The sequence below is a fragment of the Platalea leucorodia genome, assembly GCF_965183815.1.
Source record: "Platalea leucorodia genome assembly, chromosome: 3".
Classification (NCBI taxonomy): Eukaryota; Metazoa; Chordata; class Aves; order Pelecaniformes; family Threskiornithidae; genus Platalea; species Platalea leucorodia.
In genome coordinates, this window is record NC_138825.1 from 55,613,045 (window position 1) to 55,636,758 (window position 23,714).

General features: G+C 37.9%; 1 protein-coding gene across 2 annotated transcripts in view; it reads left to right on the forward strand.

The window, feature by feature from the left end:
• Positions 1–23,714, forward strand: part of SASH1 (SAM and SH3 domain containing 1) — a 568,627-nt gene that overhangs the window by 247,526 nt on the left and 297,387 nt on the right. The window lies entirely within an intron of this gene.

Below are 23,714 nucleotides of genomic sequence, written 5' to 3' on the forward strand. Positions count from 1 at the left end.
GGCGCAGAGTTGATAGCTGGTGGGTTAAAGTCTTTATCAGCTGTAAAAGAATAGTTTAGGGAGGCTGTTTACTCTGAAGTATTAACCTGCAAAGGTGGGTTCAAAACATCTGCTTTTGGAATATAGTATTTCCAAAACATGTTGCTGCTGTACTGACTGATAGAGAATTCACATGCCTCCATTGTTGGGTATTACAGTCTGCATGCATATGCTGACAGAAGTAGGGAAAACAGAAGGAGCTCCAAGGATTTAATTTATAGTGTATACTACAGTTGTAAAATTGTATTCTTGTTTTATGTGTTTAGTTTTCTCTAAACTGAAGTTTATGGGGAAAAAAATATAATGAATCCCTATATATCACTTTCCTTTATTCCAAATTTATAGCTTTAACAGTCTTCAGTGAGAAGGTGTTTATAACAGCTCTGTGCATTTTGACATACAGGGCTCATGTGGCTTCATTTATTCAATCTAGAATGGTTTTGAAAGAAACACCAATTGCAACTGTGAATATTCAGAAACATAGTGTGATTCCTTATAAAGAGGGACATTTTCTTTACCATATGCTCTCTTGATTTTTCAATATTTGTACTCTTTCATGAATAAAGTAAGCATTTAGGTACAATTTGTAGAAATTTAGTATAAAAAAAAAAAGTGAGGAAATGAAATAAATAACTTGGGGGGGGGGGGGTGTATATATATGTATGTACACACTAACTTACTAAATACTGAGCTTTGATATATGTAATGCTCTTACATTTACAGAGGATAGCTTCAGTGGAGGTTCCGGACAAGAAAACCTTAGAGTTGTGCAGGTTTTCTTCTGTAGACATCTGCCCTTTGCCATTCCACAAGCTGCGTTTTGGGTTCAACTGAGAGTGTTTGGAGCATATTAATACTACACAGAAGTTAGACAAAAGAAGGAAGCTGCAATACCTCTAAAGGTTTCTGTAATTTTTAATTTCTTACAGGCGCTTTCCATGTACATGCAGGCTTATTCTGAGAGTACAGCTGAAGCAATTAATGCCATAATTTTAAATTGGGAAGGTGACAGAGGTGACAGGCTTGAGCTGTGGGAAATTTGTGATAGCTTCTTAGAAATGGGTTTGGGGTCTTTTGTTTGTTTTTCTACAATGCTCAGCAACTTGATGATCTTAAGTTTTGTTATTGTCAGAGTCAGCTCTTCCTCCTTTTTCATGATCTTCATTCCAGTCACATTGCAAAAAAAATTTAAGTAATCTTTGTGATATTTACAGTGAAGCTCAGTATTGCCCTCCTTAGATACACATTAAGCATTGGTTCCATAAATTGGTCTGTTCCCTCTGGGAAGAGCTGTTACATCTGGGCCCACGCAGAGCTGAACAGGAGTTTGTATTAATGGAGCGCTATGTGGTCACTGCTGCCGTGGCTATCTGCTGTTTCACGGATAACATCACAGTCTGATGTGATGTGTATGAATAGCTCCCTGCACTGAAAACAATATTCTACCGATCCAGCCTTCCAGCTCTTTCCTGATCCTAACTACTGTGCTATGTGGTTTTTCTCCTAGAAGTTGGACTTTCTTCATTATGTAACTGCTCACATTCTTGAATTTTCTGTCCTTATTTATATGCAAGGAATGCTTACTATATGCAAGCACTTGCATTCCTTCCTTCCTAAAGCTCAGGTTTTGTTCCTCCCTCCAAACCCAACATATGCTGGAAATACGTTATATTTCTGCGAGATACAGACTTATCCACCTCCTTGTCTGTTTGTGCAGCACCCTGTATCACTTCTAGACACCTTTCTGACTACAGGGTAGCTCTGGTTCCCCTTAGAAGACCCCCATGATTGAGTTTTAAATTGGGATAGTGTTGTGGCTTAGCAGCGGCTAGCAGCTCAACCCCACACAGCCGCTTACTCACTACCCCCCCCGCCCCCGCAGCGGAATGGGGGAGAGAATCGGAAGAAAACTCGTGGGTTGAGGTGAAAACACTTCAATAGGTTAAGCAAAAGCTGCGCACACAAGCAAAGCAAAACAAGGAATTCACTCCCTACTTCCCATCGGCAGGCAGGTCTGCAGCCATCTCCAGGAAAGCAGGGCTCCATCGCGCGTTACGGTTACTTGGGAAGACAAACGCCATCACTCCGAACGTCCCCCCCTTCCTTCTTCTTCCCCCAGCTTTATATGCTGAACCTGATGTCCTATGGTGTGGGACACCCCTTTGGACAGCTGGGCACAGCTGCCCAGGCTGTGCACCCACAGCCTGCTCGCTGAGGGGGCAGAGCGAGAAACAGAAAAGGCCTTGATGCTGTGTAAGCACTGCTCAGCACTAGCTAAAACATCCTCGTGTTATCAATACTGTTTTCAGCACAAATCCAAAACATAGCACCATATGAGCTATTATGAAGAAAATTAACTCTATCCCAGTGAAAACCAGTGCAGATAGTTAAATAAACTCTATGACCTATATTACAAGATCAGTAAAGGGACATGTCCATTAACGGCAATGTGTGGCCAAAATTTTAAGTAGCTCCTGGTAGAGTGGTCAGGAGGAACTGCAACAGCAGAAAGCATGTCTCTGAGCTCCCCTGCCAAGCAGACATCTCCTGCCTTGGCTCTTGGGTAGATTATGGCTGTTAGGTCGCTTCTAGCACTCCTGTACAGATCAAACGCCTTGACTATGTGTTTGTCTGTCTCTGTCCTGATCTAGTGAGTCTTTAGGAGACTCTGTCTTAAGTGTGATGGCCTTGACATATGGTAATGTTTTACCACATAGTAAACCCAGTGTTTTGTGATATTGCTTGTTTACTGCATTTCTTTGTGATTTACCTAAAGAGGTTCACACTGCCCAGTTTAATGGTCTAAGTGTGTGTAAGTGGCTCTCAACCTTCTCTTCATGACTGTCTGCGTCTATCGCAGTGAGGCATAAATGAACTGTGACTGTCTGGAAATTTTAGTAGCAATGCATAGCCCAGGTGATCGCTAATCAGACCCACAGCCTGTTTTATTCCTGTAGGTGAGTGCGGAACCACAGCAGTTAGCTGTAGCTATGAATTTTGATCAGAGTAAACACCAAGGGCTCATTTGTTATTGAGATAGGTGAGAGTATGGCAACAGGCAATGATGGAGGAAAGCAGGGCTGCGTGCTGCTAAGAAATGAGACAGTCAAATAATGTTACACTTCACAAATTTTCAGACATGATGTATAGTATGAGGGTTTACAAAGCTGGTATATAGCAAGTGCCTGGCATTATCTGGTAGCACTTGGAATGTGTTACTACTGGATAATTGAGTGTCTGTGCCTATGCTATTCAAATAAATCTTCTAGGCAACGCCTCTAATAAAAATTAGAGAAAATTGAAACTACTTTCAATAAAAGGCATTTACAAACTGTGTATAGTCTACAGCTATTAGCACATGTCAAAAGAACATCTGTGTTAAAACTGGCTGCTTTATCAAATGGAAATAGTATCTGATGTCCAGTTAGGCATTGTTAATTTTGCTTGTCTATAACATTTCCTTCGATTTTGTTCCCACTCTTGGTGACATCATCTTGGGATTATACAAATTCTGATGTTCTATCTAGCACATTGACATGGTCTACCGAAAGCAAGTGATGTCTTCTCTCCACCCTTCTATCATGTTTATTTTATTAGTTTGCTCACCCACTTATGGTGAAGATATGCTAAAAGAAGGCACATGGGGACAGGTGTGACTGCATTTGAAACACAAGTGACAGTCAAGATCTGGGTTGTATTGCTAATTGGTAAGCTCCTAAATATTGCAGGAAAAAAATCTTTTGTAACTCTAGGACCTTCATTTTCTCATCTTCAAGGAGCTCTCAGTTTTACAGCAAAGGACTTCTTGTGATACTTAGCTTTAAAAAATATTAAGGTAATTGGAAAAGGTACTGTTTTGTTCACTATTTGTGCTGTACAGTATTTCTAAGGCCCCAGTGACCTAATACATTACTACCTTTTAAGAAAAAGTTGGTCCCTGCCTCCAAAGCTTTATAAAGTCTGTTTAAAAGAACATAGTGACGTTGCAAAGTCAGGGGCTCAGAAGTTATGCTCAGAGTGCATCTGCCCAGGCTGCCCGTGCAGCTTACAGCCAACTCTTTGGTCTGTGAGAATTATGGCATGCTGTTCCCTATTCTTCCTACTCCCCAAAAGCCACTACCTCATCTAGTACTCAAGATCTTGATGAGTGCTATATGGAGAACTAATGCCATTGACTGTAGATCATCTGCCTTGTTTGTTCTCCTATTTAGAAGTTTGACACCCCATATGCACAATTTTAATGCCTCCAATTGCACAGCTACCGTGTGTGTGTGTGTGTGTATACATATATTCTCTTAGAAGCTTTCAAAGATAAGTTCATCAGAGTTTGTACACCACTCAGATTCTGCCGTGATTGAACAGTGTATAACTAACCATGCACAATTTAACAATTCTGCCAGGATTTTGGTGGGGTGCTGTAAATACAACTTGGGCTAACACACAATTTCACAAAGATAAAGTCTGCCTGCCCGCTGAGCAGGTGCTGTACAGAGGTAAAACTTCAGTACCAACATTGCACAACCAATACTTTTACCATTGTGAAATATATTTATGTATGCAAGTTTTATCCGCTTGGTATTTATTTTTGGCTTTATATTTATATGCATTTTAGGTTAAGAGGTGATTTAGGTGCCAAGATACCAGACGCAGAGAGTTTACAAAGTTATGTTCAGTAACTTACTGAAAGCCTGCCAGTGAAAAGGAGAATTTTTATTTTAAAGAAGATACACACAGAACCAAAAGATTTCTCAACAATGGGCAATGTTTGGTAGAGATTTTATGATTAGCACTGATAAGGTGTTTCTGTAGCATGGTTTTATGAATCAGGCATCAATTGTTTTATGTAGTGACCAACTTTATATTGAAAGGAATTCATCCAACATTAAAATGAATTCTGTTCGCACTGCCACTGAGGGAGGCACTGAGTAAAGCAGAAAAATGAGATATTTGATTTTTATCGGAAGTAAATTTTTTCATATTTGTATGGAGGAATTGCAAAAATATGCCAGAACTAACATGCACGAGCCTATTTTATAAAATGGCTTACTATTTTATGAAAATAATACAGACTTCCCCCCCACCCGCTTACAAAATATTTTATAAAATAACAACAGGTATTGTTCTGGGAAATATATTCTCATGTTTTATACAGTATGTGTTCTAGAAGTAGTTCATTCTCAATCACTGGGCCTCTGACAATTTTTCCGGTGCCACAGTAGATATAGCTCTCAAAATGTGATGAAATTGTATTTTATGCAGCATTTCTTTTCAGATTTTCTTCTTTGGTTTTTGGTTGGTTTGGGTTTTTTTGAGAACACAGTGTGCCTGCCAGTGAGATGGTATAGGCAATAACTACATTATTTTATATCTCTCTAACTTAAGGCATCAGAGGCTGAGCTGACGTTGTCTCCAGTGGGTGATTACATTTCCTGCTGGCGGATTACTGTCAGGAGTGAGGGAAGAAACTCTTGGTGGGACAGATAGAATCTACCAATCCGTTCTGCTGTAATTAATGCAGAATTTAAAGCAGAAATTCCAGACTGTTGATGATGTGTTCAGTAACTCGTGCCAAGGCCTCTTTATCAATAATGCTTATCTTTGGAAGGGGCGCGGTTAATTTCTTCAGTAGTCCGTAAGTTATTACAGAACTTACAAATCTGCTATAAAATCAATACAACTAATTGTAAATTAATAGATTTCTAAGTGTGAAGGAGCATGTAATAATGTAGATGAGTCCTTGGACGAGCATGCCAGTTCTGGTGTCAGGGGTGGGAGCTTCCCACTGTTTTATGTGGCATCTTCAAGTGTAAACACATTTCTTTTCCTTTCCCCAACTGATTTAGCCTGCTACCGTAGCAAGTAACATTTCCATTAGCCTCCTACCGTTAAATCGTGGAGTAAATATAATCACAAAAACATCCACCATGCAAGCAAACTAATAGAGCAGCAACTGTGGTCACAGCTTATCTCCATCTTACAGGCATTTTTTGTGAGTTCACCACAGTTGGTGCAGAAACAAATCCCTTTAAACTGAATCTAATGAAGAAGAATAAAAATGGATGGTTACAATACAGAAAAAGGGTTTATAGATATTCTTGAGTACGCTTGGTAGAAAGAACAACGTTGTTTGTGTTGTTTTCCTTATGTGCAGCACTTAGCAGCAAGGCAGCGTCCTGTGTGTTGATGCCTAGACTGCTCAGGATTGAAGTGGTAGGAGACAAATAGTTTAACATCAGGATACTTCAGATTTTATTTAAAGTGAAATATATGTAGGTGCTGACAGGTTCAGCTATGTTACAGGCAATAGAACAGAAACAGTTTTAAGGCAAGAAAAACTTTCCTGTTTATTGCTTACACTATTTTGGTTCTTCTAATGTGTATGGACTAAACCAAACTGTGTTTACATATGTACAATAGCCATAACTTTCTATGATTTAGCTTTCTTTTTAATGGGAATTAAATAAAAGATACCTTCCATTGCATAGCATACTAAGCTTTTGTTTTCTAAAATCTCAGTTTGGTAAAGCATGTAGACTTGAAGCTGAAGTGATTCTGAAGCAAGGTTAACTACACACAGGTTTTTCTGATCTGGGATTTCAAGGTGTCCTTATCTTCCTCTGAGACTGAAGTCTGGAAACTTGGCACAGAGCCATTCGTGCCAAAGGCTTATCTTGCAGCACAGCTTCTCTCTTCTGGGTACAGCTATACCTGTTAGTATTAATGAGTGTGCTGGTAGAACCTTTAGTACCTATGTGCTGTGGGTTTGGTTTGTGGGGTTTTTTAAATAAATGAATAGGATGATGAGACAAGGTCTCATAAAGAGTAGTCTATATGTTAAATATATGCAGTAATAGGACATTTTATGTAGGAGTAATATACACAGTGTGTCATAGTTTGGAGGGAGGACAGAGTCTTAATAAGATTCATAATGAACTACTAGAACTAAAATGTGTAGAAAGTAGATGCTTTTGCTTTTTTGCTTTTGTTAATTTTCTTATTTTAATTAAAAGTGAAATATGGGATTTTTCTAACAGCACGTTAGGTGACCTAACAGGGGGGTGACGTGGAGGGGGAAAGCACAGCTCGCTGTGCGGCACTGCCCAGGAGGAGCAGCAGCAGTAGAATTACAAGATAATTCCTAACTGTATCATCAGACACCGCCCCATCATTTTGACAGCCACCCAAGTTAAACATTTTGGTAACTCTTTCCAGGATTGCTGCTTACAGTTTAGTAACTCTTAATGCTTATATACATTTGTTAAAAGTCAACTGTTCTGTGTTTCTAACTATCCTGTACCGGTAACATAGTGGTAGAAATAAGAGGTACCTTAGAAACAGTATCTGACCTGTGCTCAGTGTCCCCAATCCTGGTTTGTCAAATGTATTGTGAATATGAATTTTCTTGTCCAAATATGAGCATTTGTTTAGGGCCCACTTTGAGTCCTTCCCTGCAGAGTGTCTGTTTGGGTGAAAGGACACAGAAAAGCAATGTCTTAGCTGTGGGTAATATGCAAACAGTAAGTGAAAGGCTGAAGGGAAATGCATTTCTCAAAAGGTCTTAGTTTAGTTAGCGATGATATGAGTTTTAGAAAAAATGAGAGTTAACGAAGAGCTCTACATAGATTGACAGAGGGGTTTTTTTGGTGTTGTGTCATCCCCATCATGTGTCGTCCCCCCTCATCCTCCCCTCTGTCCCCTTGGATAAAGGATGGGGGTAACAGGTGAAATCTGCTGCATGCTGAGTACGAGCAGAAAGCATCTACAGTGTGCCAGCATTGATCTGTACTCTCATGCCCAGCCAGGAGGTCCCGGTGGAGGAACAGTCAGCTATGGAGCTGCTGAGCAAGTACCCCAGTCTGCCAAGGCTCCGGCAAGGGGCAGCTCAGTCCCCCTGGATCAGAGGGTGGCACATCATCCATTTTTCTCTGTAGCTTTATGATGAAAGCGGCTCTCTGACAATGCTGCGTGACACAGCCTTGTGCTAACTAGATGGCAGCTCTGTCTCCAAAATAATAGGAACATTCTTGCTGTGCTTAAAAAAAAAAAAAGGATGCATTTTAAATATATGTTGGAAGGGCACAACTGCATACAAACTATTCAAAATCTTCTGAGAATTAGAGGTTTATTACATAGTCAACTGTACTGTGTAGGAAATCCTTTGTTTCTGCTTAACAGGCTTTCAAAGTTCCTTATTTAAATGCACAACATCATGTTTTAAATGATTCAAACACTTCCTATGATGGCAAACTTAGAAAATGAGCAGTGCAGTTCAAAGGTGGTATCAATTGTAAATGAGGGGCTTTGTTCTTTTCCTTTTTCTCTCCTAACCATTCTTTTAAGTGTCCTTACGCATTAGGCATTTCATGTGGTTGAACAGTGGTGTGTTCTCAAACTACCCCTTCTTTGATAATACATGCTAGTAATTAGAAAGATTTTGAATGTCTGTATACACATTTACAGCAGAGACAGTATGTTCTATTTTTAAAAAGCCCATGTTGAAGTAATTTTCAGATACTACCTTATTTCAGATTTCACTAAATTTGTATTTATTATCACAACTGTTGCTTACAGAGCTAACGAATTATGGAGGACTTCTAATCTAACACCACTCCATTTATTAAGAACTATTTTATGTGTACTGGATTAAATACTACGCCAACTGTATAGCTGTTGGTTTTATAATAATGTATGAATTTAGTTCTCACTTGCTCTTGAGTAAAAGGCCACTGAAATCAATTAAACCATTCAGAAGGGGCGGAGCGGCCTCAGGTGTGCCTTGACTGAGTGACCTTTGCCTGTTGCTGCAGGCAGAAGATTAGTGCCGACGCAGCCCTGGGAGGGAGCGGGTGGGTGAGCTGGGGGGCTGGCCCCCGGTCAGGGAATTAGCCAGAGCAGCCATGCCCTCCAACCCTGCCAGACAGGGTTTGTCGCTCCACCTCGGTTTTCCCCGTCACCCTAAATTATATATCCCTTTCCCAGTATTTTGAATTTCTGCACCATTTTGGATAAGAGGCATGTTGATGATGATGATGTGTATTGATTAAATGTGTGTGCTGGTTGTATTACACATGCGGACTACTACAGTTTCTTATGCCCTGCAAAACAGCTCTTACCTTTTTGGGTTTTGTGGGAGGAGGGGGGAAGACGGGAGAGTCAAAACTGAAGGAAGTAAAACTTCTTTCCCTCCCCTAAATGTCAGATCTGTAACATCGATTTCCTGATATATTATTTTGATCATCATTTTTTTGTTTTTTTATTTCAGGTAAGTGGAAGCTTTCTCTTCATGACTCAGGGAGGCCTTTAATTGCTGTGGTAAGTGTTCTCCATCACATGAATATAGGGATCAGCTGTGTGTAAATTAACACCATAAGTTGGCTTCACAAGTGGCAGCAGATGGTTTCTAGAAGGTTGTATATATATAGATATACACACGCTGCTTCTCCTGCACAAGGTGTTGGTATTTTTGAATATACAAGATGATCTGTCCTCTGCGGATCTGCTCAGTTGCACGGCTTGCAGGTATCCTCACTCATTTTTATTCATGTAGCTGTGGTTTAGCATTAGCTTGTTACATTACATTTGGTCTTACAATACAGATGCTTGTTAGCTGAAGTGGTTTACCTGTGTTTCTGTTTTGACTACCTGTCCTCCAAAGTTCATGTGTTCAATTATAGTAATAAATGTTGTTTTTCCTCACCTCCTTTAGCATTATTTCACACTGCTTTGCAGTAGCACAGTTCTGATCATTAATGGCTCGGACTTATTGCTGTATGCATTTTTTTTAATTGCAAATTACTTTATAAATTGCATGTGTGTATGAAAGGCAAAAAAAAAAAAAAAACGCCTAGCTGTGAGTTCTTTCAGAGTAAAAATGAATGCTTGAATGTTCCTCTCATGTATTCTCACTTCTCTCTTTGGCTGCAGTTGCTCAGGTTTTCCCCCCCACTTCCTTCTTAAATACGTTATCCCAGAGGCGCTGCCACTGTTGCTGATGGGCTCGGCCTTGGCCAGTGGTGGGTCCATCTTGGAGCCGCCTGGCATTGGCTCTGTCTGACACAGGGGAAGCTTCTAGCAGCTTCTTACAGAAGCCACTCCTGTAGGCCCCTGGCTACCAAAACCTTGCCACACAAACCCAATACATCCTTCCTGATATACTATATCTGGGTGAGAGGCAAGGAAGGACTGTTTTTTAGGAACTCGGTTTTTAGGTGGTAAGGGGGGTATTTTCTGTTTAGGGTGTACAAATTCCACAGGGTTTTTTTGCCTAAGCAGGTGTATGGTGAATGAGCCAGTGGACTGCAGGAGAAACCTCCTTTTGTGTTTCTGGCATTGTCATGGGACTGTCAATATACGTGTAATCCTCCTGTTGAAAGGACTGCGATCCCGCATTCTAGCATGATCTATTCATACGTGGCTTTGAAATGAAATTTTATGACCCTGCTTGATTTTTGGTTTCTTTTGGAGGGGTTTGGGGGTTTTGTGGCCATAAATCTTTATCCTATGTGTTTTTCATTTATACATTGGATTAAACAATGCATTACTTATGGTGGTAATATTTTAAGTATATCCAGCATGTTTAGCCTTTGCCAACAGCATTATTTATATTGATGGTATCTTTGGATGGAGCTAAAGAAGGTTATGCTAGTGTAGAATAGCTCTTTACTTCATTATAATGGCTTTTTTCAGTATTTTTTTTAAGACATACACAGTTTGTACACTGTAACAGAAAAGTACAGTTCACTTTTTTTTAGCCAAATGAGGTGATTTATTTGTATTGTGATTATCTTTTGTTGCTTTATCAAAAAGATAACAATGATGATACTTATCTTAATTTTTTAAATACTAAGTTATTAACTATGAAAGTGATGGAGCTGTAATATGTCCTGCTTCAGAATGATGATATGAAGGCTTGGCACAGTTCATCTACACTGGCATGGCTATTTTCTGTGGAAAAAGATCATTGTATAGTTAAGCCCAGACTTGTAAAATTCAGGTGTTACTCAAGGTGTATGTCAATTTGCTGGGGGGAGGATACCCAGTTGCACATTTTTTCTTTTCTTTTTGTTTTTCTTGCTGAAGGGAAACATTTACTCAACCTTATACCTAGTTCAAAACTGGATAGATTTTTTTTTTTTTTTTAAAGGCTATAGATTATTGTAATAGCAGAGTTAATACGGGGGTGAAGGAGAAGCTAGTGCAGCGGACAAAATCACAACATGTGTGATTATGTACATATGCAAATATATGAACTTTTTTATTTAAAGATGTTGTCCAATGATTCAAAAGTCTTCCAGTGCTTAAAGTAACTTTGAGAAAACAACAAACTTACATGTTATCGAAAGGTTTGTTTGTTGTTGTTGTATTCAAAGTAATTTTTATAGGATTCAATGAGCTGATAAAGAAACCATAAGATACAGGTAGGAGTACAAAATATGCTTACTTCTTGTTTCAAAAACTTGGAATTTATAATGGGAAAGTACTCATTTGCTTCAAATGTCCTTTTCCCTCATCTACTTTTTTCACTAAGGCTTGCTAAAACATTTGATTGGTTTTTTTTCCAGATCTTACCAAAAAAAATTAAATTTGTTGTCCAAAGAGACAGATAAAAAAAATTAAAAATAACTAAAAAAAATTCCAATCACCCCTTACCAACACAAATAATATTTTATTGCCTGCTAATGTCGACTAGAAAACTGACAACTCTAAGAAATAGAAAATGTCCAAATGGAAGAACATTTCATGCCAAAGTTGAATAAACAAACTCATGGAAATTGTCATCCCTGTCACTTTAGTTGAGTGTTGGCTGTGTGCTTAGAAAGACCAGAAACTATCCTGCTACTGATGCCCATCGTAATGGGGGAAGGGATCCATGTGCATGTGTAACGTTACATACAAACTATCTGCTGATGAGTTGCTAGTGGTCAATGCGTGAACAAAACTGTGTGCTTGGGAACATAGTTATATCAGTGTCAAGCCTAGTTACATATTATTTTTCAGCTTTTAAATTTTATCTCCTTGTTGGGTAAGAACACTTATAAATGAATTCCTGGCAGACAAATAATTTTTTCTTGAAATGTACTAAGGACAGCAGATGTTAGATACTAGGTTGAGGTCCACACCTCATGCTGTTTCCAACCCTGTTATAGTTTTCTTTTCTATTAAAGAAGCAAGACTAGAAAGATCAGAAAATAGAAAAATGGGAAGGTGAAGAAGGTCAGGTTTTGTGCTTGTGTAGGCTTTTTCATACTTGTGCTTTGAACCCTTTTGAAAATGACAGTGGCACTCAAATACAGATGATGTTTGAAGAGCTATGTCAAAGGAGGTTGGTCAGAGCAAATCACACCAGTGTCAAGGCAAACCTGTGCTGTGGCTTTTTTTTTTTCCAGTCCAGCAGCTTGACAGCTGCACACCATTTCAAGTCCTAATGGTATACTGGTAAGCCTGCCTTTTCTTTTGCATTTGGTTTGAGGGTGCTCGTTCTTGACACACGAAGTTGCTCACTGTAAAAGCTGCAGTTAACAATTTGTCATAGTTTGGTTTTTGGTTTTGGTGGGGGTTTTTTGGGGGGTTTTTGGGTTTTGTTTGTTTGTTTTTGGGTTTTTTTTTTTGTTTGTTTTTTAATACTGCTTACCCTTAGTGATCCTCATTTGTACTCAACATAGGAAAGTTTGGGGGGTTTTTGTTTGTTTGTTTGTTTTTTAGCGGTGACAGATATTCTTAGTTTGCATTGTACTTCAGCAATCTTCAAGATGTTAAGAACTGAATTTGGGATTAATGCAGATATTCAAAATTTTCCAATTCATTTTTCAGCTCAGGTTGCTTTCAAATTTCTGTAGAGAAACCTTAGTAAAACAAAACAGTTTTGTAGAAACTCGGAAAGTAAGCCTCGAATCCTTTATATCCAGCAAACATTTTAATTAGTCTGGCTTTGCAGGCTTTCTTGGTCATCGTTATTTTAGGTTGCAAATGTTTCTAGTGTCACTTTTCCATATTCAATCACTTGTTACATTCTTGCTGATCAGTTTTAGTTTTATTTTCAGAAATCAATTAACTTTTTTTAAAAACCTTTAGCTTCCAGCTTCTATTACCATGTTGCTTATAATCTTGCATTAATAGCTAAGACAAAGGCTATAGTAAAGATGTTAAAGCATCAAAAGAAACAGCTGTGCCTTTTGCTGCTGCTGAAAGGAAACACCAAATGTAAAATTACACTATCAAAAACTTGTAAACACTAAAAATCTTATGGTTTTAAAATAGCTATTCAAAATAACAGTTCAAGTAATAAATGTTGGATTTGGTATTCATAGTAATTACTGTAGACCTGTGAAGTTTGCTACGTATGTATGGGAGGGGAAAGCATTTCCGAACAGCTCAGCAGGTTACTTCAGCTGAACGTGATTTCAAGCCGTGCCTGGAGTGTGTGCATTCCTAGGTGGATGAAGGCTATCATAAAGTTTCTCCGTCTGCCTAATGGGATCTTTCCTTTCAGGAAGAACCCTGGATTGATGATCTTTTAGGGGTGGGGAGTGTTGAGGGTATTTTTGTGGTGGTGTGTTGTTTTCTCATGGTTTGTTTTTTTTTTTTTTCCACTTGCTACATTTCTCAAACTATTTTTTTAAACTTTTTTGCTAGACTGCTTGTATATTAACAAAATTGACTTTTTAAAATATTTGATTCCAGAAAGTGCTTTTTTAAGCTTTTATCTTAAAGGATAAATCATTGCATTTCAAGATGTTTCATGAACAAGAATGAAGCAAATAAGATATCAGTCTTCTGACAGTACGTGTGGGGGGAAAAAAAAAAAACAAACAACCCAAACAAACCATCTTGTCTTTGGAACAGATGTAAAATTTGCAATGACAGATTGCTTCTAATAAATGTACTTCCACTGCATTAATCTGTTAAGTAACATCTAACTTTGCTTTTCATGAGATTTTCCTAAGTGGCCTTACTGCTACAGCAGGCTGGTTTAAGGTTATCTGTCAAAGAAACTTCAACCTCCACTGAGGTTTCATTCAACTAAACCAGTAAAATAATAATCTAAAAGTTTTGAAACTGTATACATGTGAATATATGTATGTGTAAACATGTATGTAACAAAGCAGATTTATAATACCAACCTATCCAGATTATACTTTCCAATTTGTTGTTTTGACAATCAGAACTACATTGCTTTTCTGATTTTGTACACAGACATTTTGTATTGCGTTCTGATCTCTTGTAGTCCATGACCTCACCTTTACCTTACCGTGTTTTTGGTGGGATTAGTCTGAATCACATTCCATAAAGCAAAAAGCACATTAGTTGCATTAATTCAGAAGTCCAGACCGGAGGGATTGTGGTCAGAAGCTTATCATTGTACTTTTTAGTCTATTAAATTTAATTTGAAAGGCTTAATAATAAGCTTGTAGATGCAGCTTTTTTTTTTTTTGTCTTTTGTTTCTTAATTTTGAAAGTGAGGGGTGAATTTGTATGGAAACAATCGGTATAGTCCCAGAAGATGCACATGATCCTTCATAGTAGGATTTGTTTCTTTATGCTAAAGTAGAGTCGAACCACTACGGGCAGGTTCTGTGCGATATGGTTTCAGATTACTTGTTTTACTTGGCTTTCTCAATGTCCCTTGTACAAACCCAGTGTGCAGTAAGTTAGAGGTGACACATTGTCTTGTTAAACTGAAGCTCTTGGATTTGACTGAGATCCTTTTGAGAGCACTTAGCTCAATGTTTCCCTGCCTTTATTTACGCTGGTCAAAGCAGGACATTGAAACTAAGCATCTGCTAGGTTACATGTTACTGGGGCAGTTGTCTAGCCTTAAACATTTTATGAAGGCTTGAAAATATCATGATATTTTTGTGCTTTTTCCATCAGCTAGTGAGGACAAACTGAAAGTCAAATTATTACCTGGTGTTGTGTATCAAACTCAGATGTTAAAAAGAATCATAGTATTGTTTGTGGAGCAGAATAACTCCAGAGTATTTAATTGCTGTGAACACACAAAAATTAACAATCATATCATGGATTGCCACATAAGTATTGATCTATACATTTTACTACCATGAAATTTTTTTTTTAAACAAAGTGGAATTTATGAACTGCAACTGAAATGCTTTTTTTTTTTTTTTTTTTTTTGGAAAATGATTTATGAAATATTTAAGTGAAATATTTGTTATTTTGTGATTATTATTTGAATGAGTGCTTTCTTAATTATATGAAATATCTGTTTTCCTCAGGGTTTGTCTGACAGGAAACAGTAAAATGCTATTTTATAGCTTGTTAGTAATGGCTTCTTTTTTATTTTGCCAGCTGTGAGGATTTCTCTCTTTCTTCTATATTCAGAACTTAATTTTTCCTTTATGGAAAAGAGATGGGAAGAGAAACTTGTACATATCTGTAACAACACCAGAATGGAGTGACAGCAGAGGAGTTGACAACAAATTGTTTTAACCTTTATTTACAAATGTAATTAAGAACTGAAAAGATAACCTTAAAATAAAATCATGGGGGAGAGTCTTACGCATGGTAGAATCTGCTCTTTCATTACTGCACACTTTCAGCACTCATTTACATTGTTATTTCCCGAAGTCCCTGCAACTGTTAAATTATGCAAATCAAGTTACCATAATATTCAGTGCCAAAATGTTTTATTTAATAGCAGTCATTAATTTATTTCTCTAATCGAATCCACTAGGAAATCATTTTAAATGTATCATTTTGTTTTAAATAGGTCCCAGTTCAGCACAACGAAAACCTGTTGGGCCTTAGAATCCTGGGGTTTTTTCAGCACATACATGACAATTCTGCAGCGATGCCCCCTCTTTCTATTGTGTTTACCTAGTAATTTTGCATAATGGGAGAATCAAACAGCCTATTTAAATGTGACTTAACCATGTATTTTATAAGGCAATGAATAACTACTATTGTTAATGCTTCTGCGCAAAGCGGAGCATTGTAAGAAAGAGAAGAGTTGAAGCAGACCTGAGAGAACTAGGGTAGTACCTCTGAGACATGGTGAAGGCAATGCTAATGAGATTAAAAAAGAAAAAGAGGAGAAAATCTTGCCTAGCTCCAGGTCTCTGATTCACGTGATCTTTAGAATAGAATACAAGGACATCTTGAATGCTGCAATGAGGTAAATTCAAGCGGTTTCTGGATCTCCCTGGGAAAGTGATTCCCCCCCCCCCCCCCTAAGTCTTAGCAAAGGGGAGGCAGGGGAATTCCCTGTTGATTCATCCTTCTGCCATGTGTATTTCAAATGTGCTATTTAGAGGAGGGAAATTTTGAGGCACATGATTTGATATGCTGCAAGTACAAGAAGGAGCATGGAGTTATGGAGTTAGAGCTGCCCTAGGCTTTGGGAGGGCTAAACATGATGTAAAGGTTCTGTGATCTAAAAATACTATTCAAGTAACATACACCGACTTTCTTTTTGTCAGAGAAAGCTATCACATTTGAAATCCTGAGTGTTAGGCATAAAATAAAAAGCTTTATATGCATATATTTGTAAGCAAAACCTGGATACTGGATAGATTTTCTTTCCACTAAACTATAAACGTTCATGCCCCCCCGCCCCATCCCAATACCCTTGTGCAGCTGTGGCAGGAAATTAAATTCAGTGCGGGACTGGAGATTGCAATCGTCTCTCCTCCTCTATCTGACACATTTTTACCTTGTTCCATTACAGGGAAGATCCAGCAACTTGTTTGAAAATGTGAGTGAAATATTTTTGCAGGGACAAATAAGGTTAACTTTGCACCATTTAAAAGCCATGGGGAGCAGAATATCCTGTTGTCTTTGAGAACGTGCAAATGAGATTCTTGTCTAATTGAAAAATAGGACATTTCTGGGTTAATTGCTTGAAATGACCAATTATCCAAACACTTCCACTAAAAGAAACAGCACCACCCCTCTGCTATCTTTCTTCAAAGAAATTATCATAATCTTTAATCTGTAGCACATTCACCAGAAGGCTACCTGATTCTTATTACATGATTCTTATTATTCAGCTTTGTGAATAACTGGTAGGATCGTTACCCAGCTGCCTTATTTGCCTTTTGAAATTAAATGGAGCAACTGTTCTGATGACAGTGCATTGCCTCAAACCTGTCAGTGTCCACCTTAGCGACAAGTTACGGGTCCTTAAGCACATGAAGTGATGTGAAAAAGTAGGTAGGTGGCCATCGCCTCATATTTTCCCATCTTCCCTCTATGCAATTTAATCCAGCCCTAAACAGGTTAATTCCTTCCACGTCCATGCTTCCTTCTCAGCTTTGCTTCTAGAAGTGTTGCTGTATGAAGCAGAAGAATTAAGAGTGGAGAATCTGACCGTTATTCATATGGGGCGAAGGGCCGAACAAGACTGCCCTGGTCTCATCGTGCTTCCTCTCTCCCCCTCCCCAGCCCCCCTCCTGCGGATAGGCTTTAGGAAGATCTGGCAGTGAGTAAGAACATTCCTGGCTTTAATCCTTAAAGCAGTCTATAAGTGTTTATAGGTTTCTTCATGTACTTATTTAATATATGTTTTTCATGCAACCTCAACATAAAATAAATAACGTGATGGGGTGTATGTGTCTTTTTGCCTAGTTAATGGTGCTTACCTCAGGTCACTTTGACTCTTGATATGTAAAATATCAGGACTTAAAAGCATTAGAAGAATAAGTAGGTCTTTTGGAGAATTCTGCTTATATTTCTTTGATTTGAAAACTAGGAAGTTCTTAATACTGAATAAATGCTTATTTTCATGCTCAGGACAGGGGTTTTTTAATAACTGTTTTCTGAATCAAGAACAAATTCAAAACAAGAATGGCACATAGAAAAAAAGATATTAACATTAGCCAAAATAATGTAAACTGCCTTTGACTAATCTGCCCATATATAGATGTTATATTGTGACAGAAGTAAATATTCCATTTATTTTTAACTAAAATAAAGTAATAAACAAAGCAGCAAGCAAAATTGGTGACCATCTCCTTTTTTTCCCCTTCCTATTGACTTTGTTCTTGGCAGACTTCCCATGTGTGATTATATATTCCTACATTCCCAAGATATAAAGCTCTCTGCTGAATCTCAATGACAAGAAAAAGTCTCAGCAGGTTTATTCTTTAGCGATTTGACCTTTCCTCTGTCAACTTGTTTATTTACAAGTAGTTCTGCACCCTTGATTCAACCTGCAGTTTACTGAAAAGCAAGAAGCAAAACTTCTGAGTCTGCCTCTCTGTTTCTGTGGTCTGTAATTTCTGTTGCAGAAGAGTAGTTTGGAAGATTAAGGGGAGTATTTTTTTTTTCTTTTTTGAGGAGCTCAGAGTCTCAGGCTTGGAATTTTGCAGGCACTTTTTCCTATCTTGAAATGCTGTTTGCCTCACCACAGTGTGGGATATTAATCAGATCAAGTGGAGGTAACCAGCTGCTAACACATCAACTCTTGTCGCTTCCACATAGAGATAAAATGCAGTAGGTAAAATGCCAGCTCATCAGTCCTAGGCTTTTTCCAGTTTTCTGGTTGAATTTCTTGAGGGTGATCTAGAAACACTTATACAAACTCACCAGTGTGAGAGAAGCCACTTGTGAGGGAAGTGTAACTGTGGGCTTGAGGAATGAGGGAAACCTCCATCAAACCTCTTGGTGACCCACCTGTCAGCCTGAGCCTCACTTTCAGGAATAATAGTTTTCATCTAGGTCCCCCTTCCCCTCCCACCATGTTTTTACCTGTCCCCAGTGACTAGACTCGTCTTAGCTAAACAGAATCTACCCACCTCTAGCACTTCACGCAAGCATATGTGATTTTTCTATCAGTTTTGCTGGTCATGGTAAATGTGTAGGTATTGGGGTTTTTTTAATCATAACAACATGGTAGAGACTGAACTGGTACATACAAGTGTTTTTTCAAATCTAACAAAACTTCCTTAGCTGAAGACTGTCCAAAGCTCAGCAAGGACATCTCCTTTTATTAGGATGTTTATTCTTGTCATGTATCAAGGCGTGTCCTGTAAAACAATCTTGACTTTTCTTTCCCTCCTTCTTTCAGGATTTGGTTTACTGGTTGTATTGATGAGTATTTTTTTTAAGGTAATAGGACACTGACTTAGAAGGTGTTTAGACCAAGAAATGTTTGCATAAACTATCACTTTGGTCATCTTTTGTAGCTGTCCCTAGGCTTTTCCTCCCCCAGATTTCCCTCTAGAAGAGCCTCTCTGCTCATGGCTTGTGAGGATGCTTGGGGACCTTCATATTGCCTGGCAAGTGCTGGGCTCTCTGAAGGTGTCCCGGGGTGGCAAGGTGGGCTACTCTACCAGCACTCAGTGAAGACAGCTGGTAGTGAGGATTTTTTTTTTTTCAGGAGTTCAGAAATGCCTGCCCTGATCATTTGCTGCACCTGCTACCAATTAGCATTATCTGCAAGTAGTGTGTTGGTTACTCATTAAAGCCCAGATTCTCAAAGTTATTTAGATGACCAACTTCTGAGGGTTTCAGTATGGAAAAAGTTGAATAAATTTTGTGGAAGGTATAAATGACTTCTCAAGCTTCACTAACATCTACAACCAGTTTGCACTCAGCTTTGTTTCCTTGATAGCCATCTGCTATGCTGCTGCTGCACACTCATACATGTAGAAAGTGGATAAGGGAGCTTGAAGTGTATTTGCAGATTGGTTGCTTGTAAGTTATTTCCATCAAGAAGACAGTGGCTAAGAGATTGCTTTTTCTTTTTTTCTTTTTTTTTTCCCCCAAGTATGTAGTATGAAGCACCTGAAGGTGCACAAATGAAAATTAATACTTGCTTTTTTTACTGTGCATTTTTACTGGCGACTTTTACTTTTTTGTATCCTGCTTTATTGACCTTCATCATCAGAGATTTTTGTGTATCTACTTGTCCTGAGCTTATTTTTACCACAATATGGTTAATTTGTATGGAAGAAGTAGCAAATGATTTAAATGTCCCTGCTTATCTGCAAGGATTGTTGTTCAAACTGTAAAAAGGATCAGCATTAGCAATGTTTAGTGCCCTTTACTGACACCAGTTTCAAAGTGCCAAATTTGAAGCTGTTGGTACCTGTTAATAGTCTTCAGAGCCATCCACCTGAAATTTCACGGTGGTTCAGTACTTTTACATTTCATCAAGTACATAATTATATTGCTATTACTCAAAGAAATCTATGTAAATTAAATATACTCTATACTTCCTTCTCCAGATAGAACTAAAATTGCAAATTTATAAGATCTTTTTTTTTTTTAAGAGTACGCTGAAATCTTGTGTAACTTGACAATCAATGTGAAAAGAATGCTGACTAAAAAGGACTAAGATATCTAACTAACCTTATTCTGAGTGAGTTAGTGATAGTGCTGGTACAGCCTATACTCTCTTTCAGGCAGAAGTTTTGTCTGTTAGGTATCTGTTTGTCTTGGTCATATGACAGAATAAATCTTTCTTGAAACTGTGCTGCCCTTCTGATTTCAGTGAAGCAAAGATTCAGTCCTAAAAAAGCTTCTTGTGAATGGATTTGCTGGATGCGGCTGGAGCCTGACTACTGAACTAGTTTTTGCCTGCCACAGGAGTGTACCCAAAAAGAGATGGGAAAATTTGTATATTTGTAGGATTCAAATGTAGAAGACTGTCAGCTCTTTTTTCTGACAAATTAAATCTGTTTGGTTTCAAGTTTTAATTATTAATAAGTAATAGATCTTTATTTTTAACGAAGTGAAACTATGTAGACTTAGGGAAGTGATTTTGAAATTAAGTATGTCTTTGAAGGTTAATGAGCAGTGCATTCTTAAAAATATCTAAAGACCATTAAGAACACGTTGTATAAGTAAAATGTGTGTCCTCTCTAATTATATAGAGAATTTGATGTGAGAAAGGATCAAATTCCTAATTCTAGCCTTAGCAGCGTGCATAAGATTTCTGACTGTGGAAGACAGCAGAGGCCTTTCCACACTGAGCGTGAAGAAATGAATGATATTTGTAAACAGTAATACAATAAACTGAAGAGGCTAGAAAGCATGTAATGCTAATGCTTTGATTATTACTTCACTTCATAGAAGTTCTGGAAACCTCTTGGCAGGTTTATAAACTTTACTCCCGAGGGAAACGCTCTGACCAATAGAAATGCAACAGCTAGACTGACTATGTATCTGTTTACCTTTTGAGTTGTGTAGGAGTTGTGTAAAAACTGTGTATCCTTTCAGCCTGTCTTATACGCAGCTATTCAAGGAAAGAACATGCCTGTTTGCTGAGATTCTTACTATTCTGTGTTTTAAGTATCATAAAACCCTCAAGCTCTTATTACTCCTTTCTAGTAAACTGTTTTTCAAAAGAAGGCCAAACACAGAAACAGCACAGCATCTTGGCAATATTACGTAATATGCTCAAAACCATAGTTTTTCTGAGTCAAAGATGTTGCCTTTAGTCAACTACATCATTGCTGCTAATAGAGACCACCAGAAAACTGATAACAAAACTCACCTCCATTAAATGTATTTGCTCAGCAGATGCATATTGCTGAAAATGAAGTTATAGTCATACTTCACTTGGAAATCCAGCAATATGATCTTTGGTATGCTTCAGTCTTGCAAATTGAAGTGATAGCTGACTTAATCTTCTCTGTCAGACATTTATTTAAATTTCTCACAGGGAAATGCATTGCACATTTAGAAAGCCACTGAAACGTGTCACAAAACCCAAAAAAATTATTGGTTAGAAAAAGATTCATCTATCATCAACATGCATGACATCTCGTTTAAGTGTGATGAATGCATATTTGTATAAGAAATGGGGCACCCTGATGTTGTTGCACATACATCTTTGCAATTGCCGTTGTGCTCTCTCCTAAGAAGCAAGTTTGTTGCAGACAAATCTTATTTTTGCCGAAGTGTGATTTAGAACACCACGGGTACTTGATGCTCTAGTAATCCCCAAGACAACCTGAGAATCTGTTACACAGTGCAGAATTGGCCCTGGAAACAGTAGCAGATCCTAAAAAGCACATGGATGATTTCTTAGGGTGGGCTAGAGGCCACGGGAGCAGGATCCGGTTTCCACGTACTTTGCGATGTCGGTGTGCCTCCGGGACTTTGTTGGACTCTGTATGTCAATGAAGTGGAATGCCTTTGGCATTACTTTGCTTCCTGTGTGGCCGTGGTGGCAGCTCAGGTATTAAATGTCTGCTAATATATAAGCCTCATGGAGGTGTTTGTTTATCTGTGCAACATGAGCTTTCCCGTTAGCTATTCATCATCTCCTCCAAAGGACAGTAGTAGGTCACATAGCAGCAGGCCAGGTTGTTCTCACTCTTTCTCCCTTTGGGGTAAGGAAAGTTAAGAGGAGTAAAGCTTGAAACAGCAAAATTAGCGATACCAAACAGAAATGAAGTGGAAGTATCATATTGTTTTCCACTTTAAAGTCTGGTTGAAGTTTGTTTTACTAAATATCTCACAATTATCTTGCTCAAAAAGAAAAAAAAAAAAAAAGTAGTTGGCAAGTTATTCTCAGATCTTTGCTTTTGTTTTGTAATACCCTGAGCTGAGCTCTTAAAATGTGATATTTTCTTGTGTATTTATTTATAAAAGTATGATATTGATATGCTAAATGAAACTTAATATATTGCTTTGTTTGTTTAAAAACAATAATGCACTGAATAAAGTACAGGCCTCTACTTCTGTAGCCCTCTCTCTGATTAACCTACTCACGTTCGTATTTATAGTAATCACATCATATAATTTTTTAAATAAAGTGAAGATATAAGGACTGATGTAATATTCTATAACAGAATAATCTGTTTTGGAACTGATAATATGTGAAATTGTAACATAATATGGAAATATAGAAAATTGTTGTAAATGTGTGAAAATAATTTGTTGTTTGAGAGCAGCAACATGTTTTCCATGCTCAGATGTATTGTTTGTTCATGGGAAAAGAAAGAAATAATTGTGGAAGATCAAACAAGATCATGTACAGGGTAGATTTTATGGTTCACATAAAGTCTGAACCTTTTCTTCTAAAATTCATCTGACACCTATAGCTTCATTTGGTTGGTGATTTTCCGTATAACAGAATTTTGTTCTATATAACATTCAGTGAAGCGACTGTACACAGTCAGCATCATTTCATCAATAGGGAATCCATAGTCTGTGATATCAGAACAGGAATACTTTAAAGGATGGTCAAATCTATACTTTTAAAAACAAACACATTGAAAATCAGTTAGTAATAATCAAGTTTATCAAATAAATTAGAACCTGGTCTTAAGGGTTAGTTCACATTTTACTTCAATACCATTTGGAATACTAAATTTGAACAGCGTTACAATCGATCCCACCTGTGGCCAGATAACTGTCTAGTCTGCATACAGCAGATCAATGGCACGATACTTCTTGCACACACTTGAGAAGAACTTCTGTAAGTGGATGTGCATTTATATAAATGTTTGGTAGCTTAACATGTGCCAGGTGCAATTTAACAAAAAAAAAAAAAAGGCAAAATAGAACAAACCTCCCTGGGGTTTGTGTCAGTCGCTGTGCATGCCAAGCGGAATAGAAATTCCCTCACTTAACCATCAGTGAGTAACCTGATAATCTTTCAGCATTCCAGTGTGTCTTCTCTTGGGGGAAAAAAAAAAATATGTTTGAGTTAAATAAAACCAAATAATAATAAAGTCAAGGATGTATTTCTGTTCCAGTTGGCA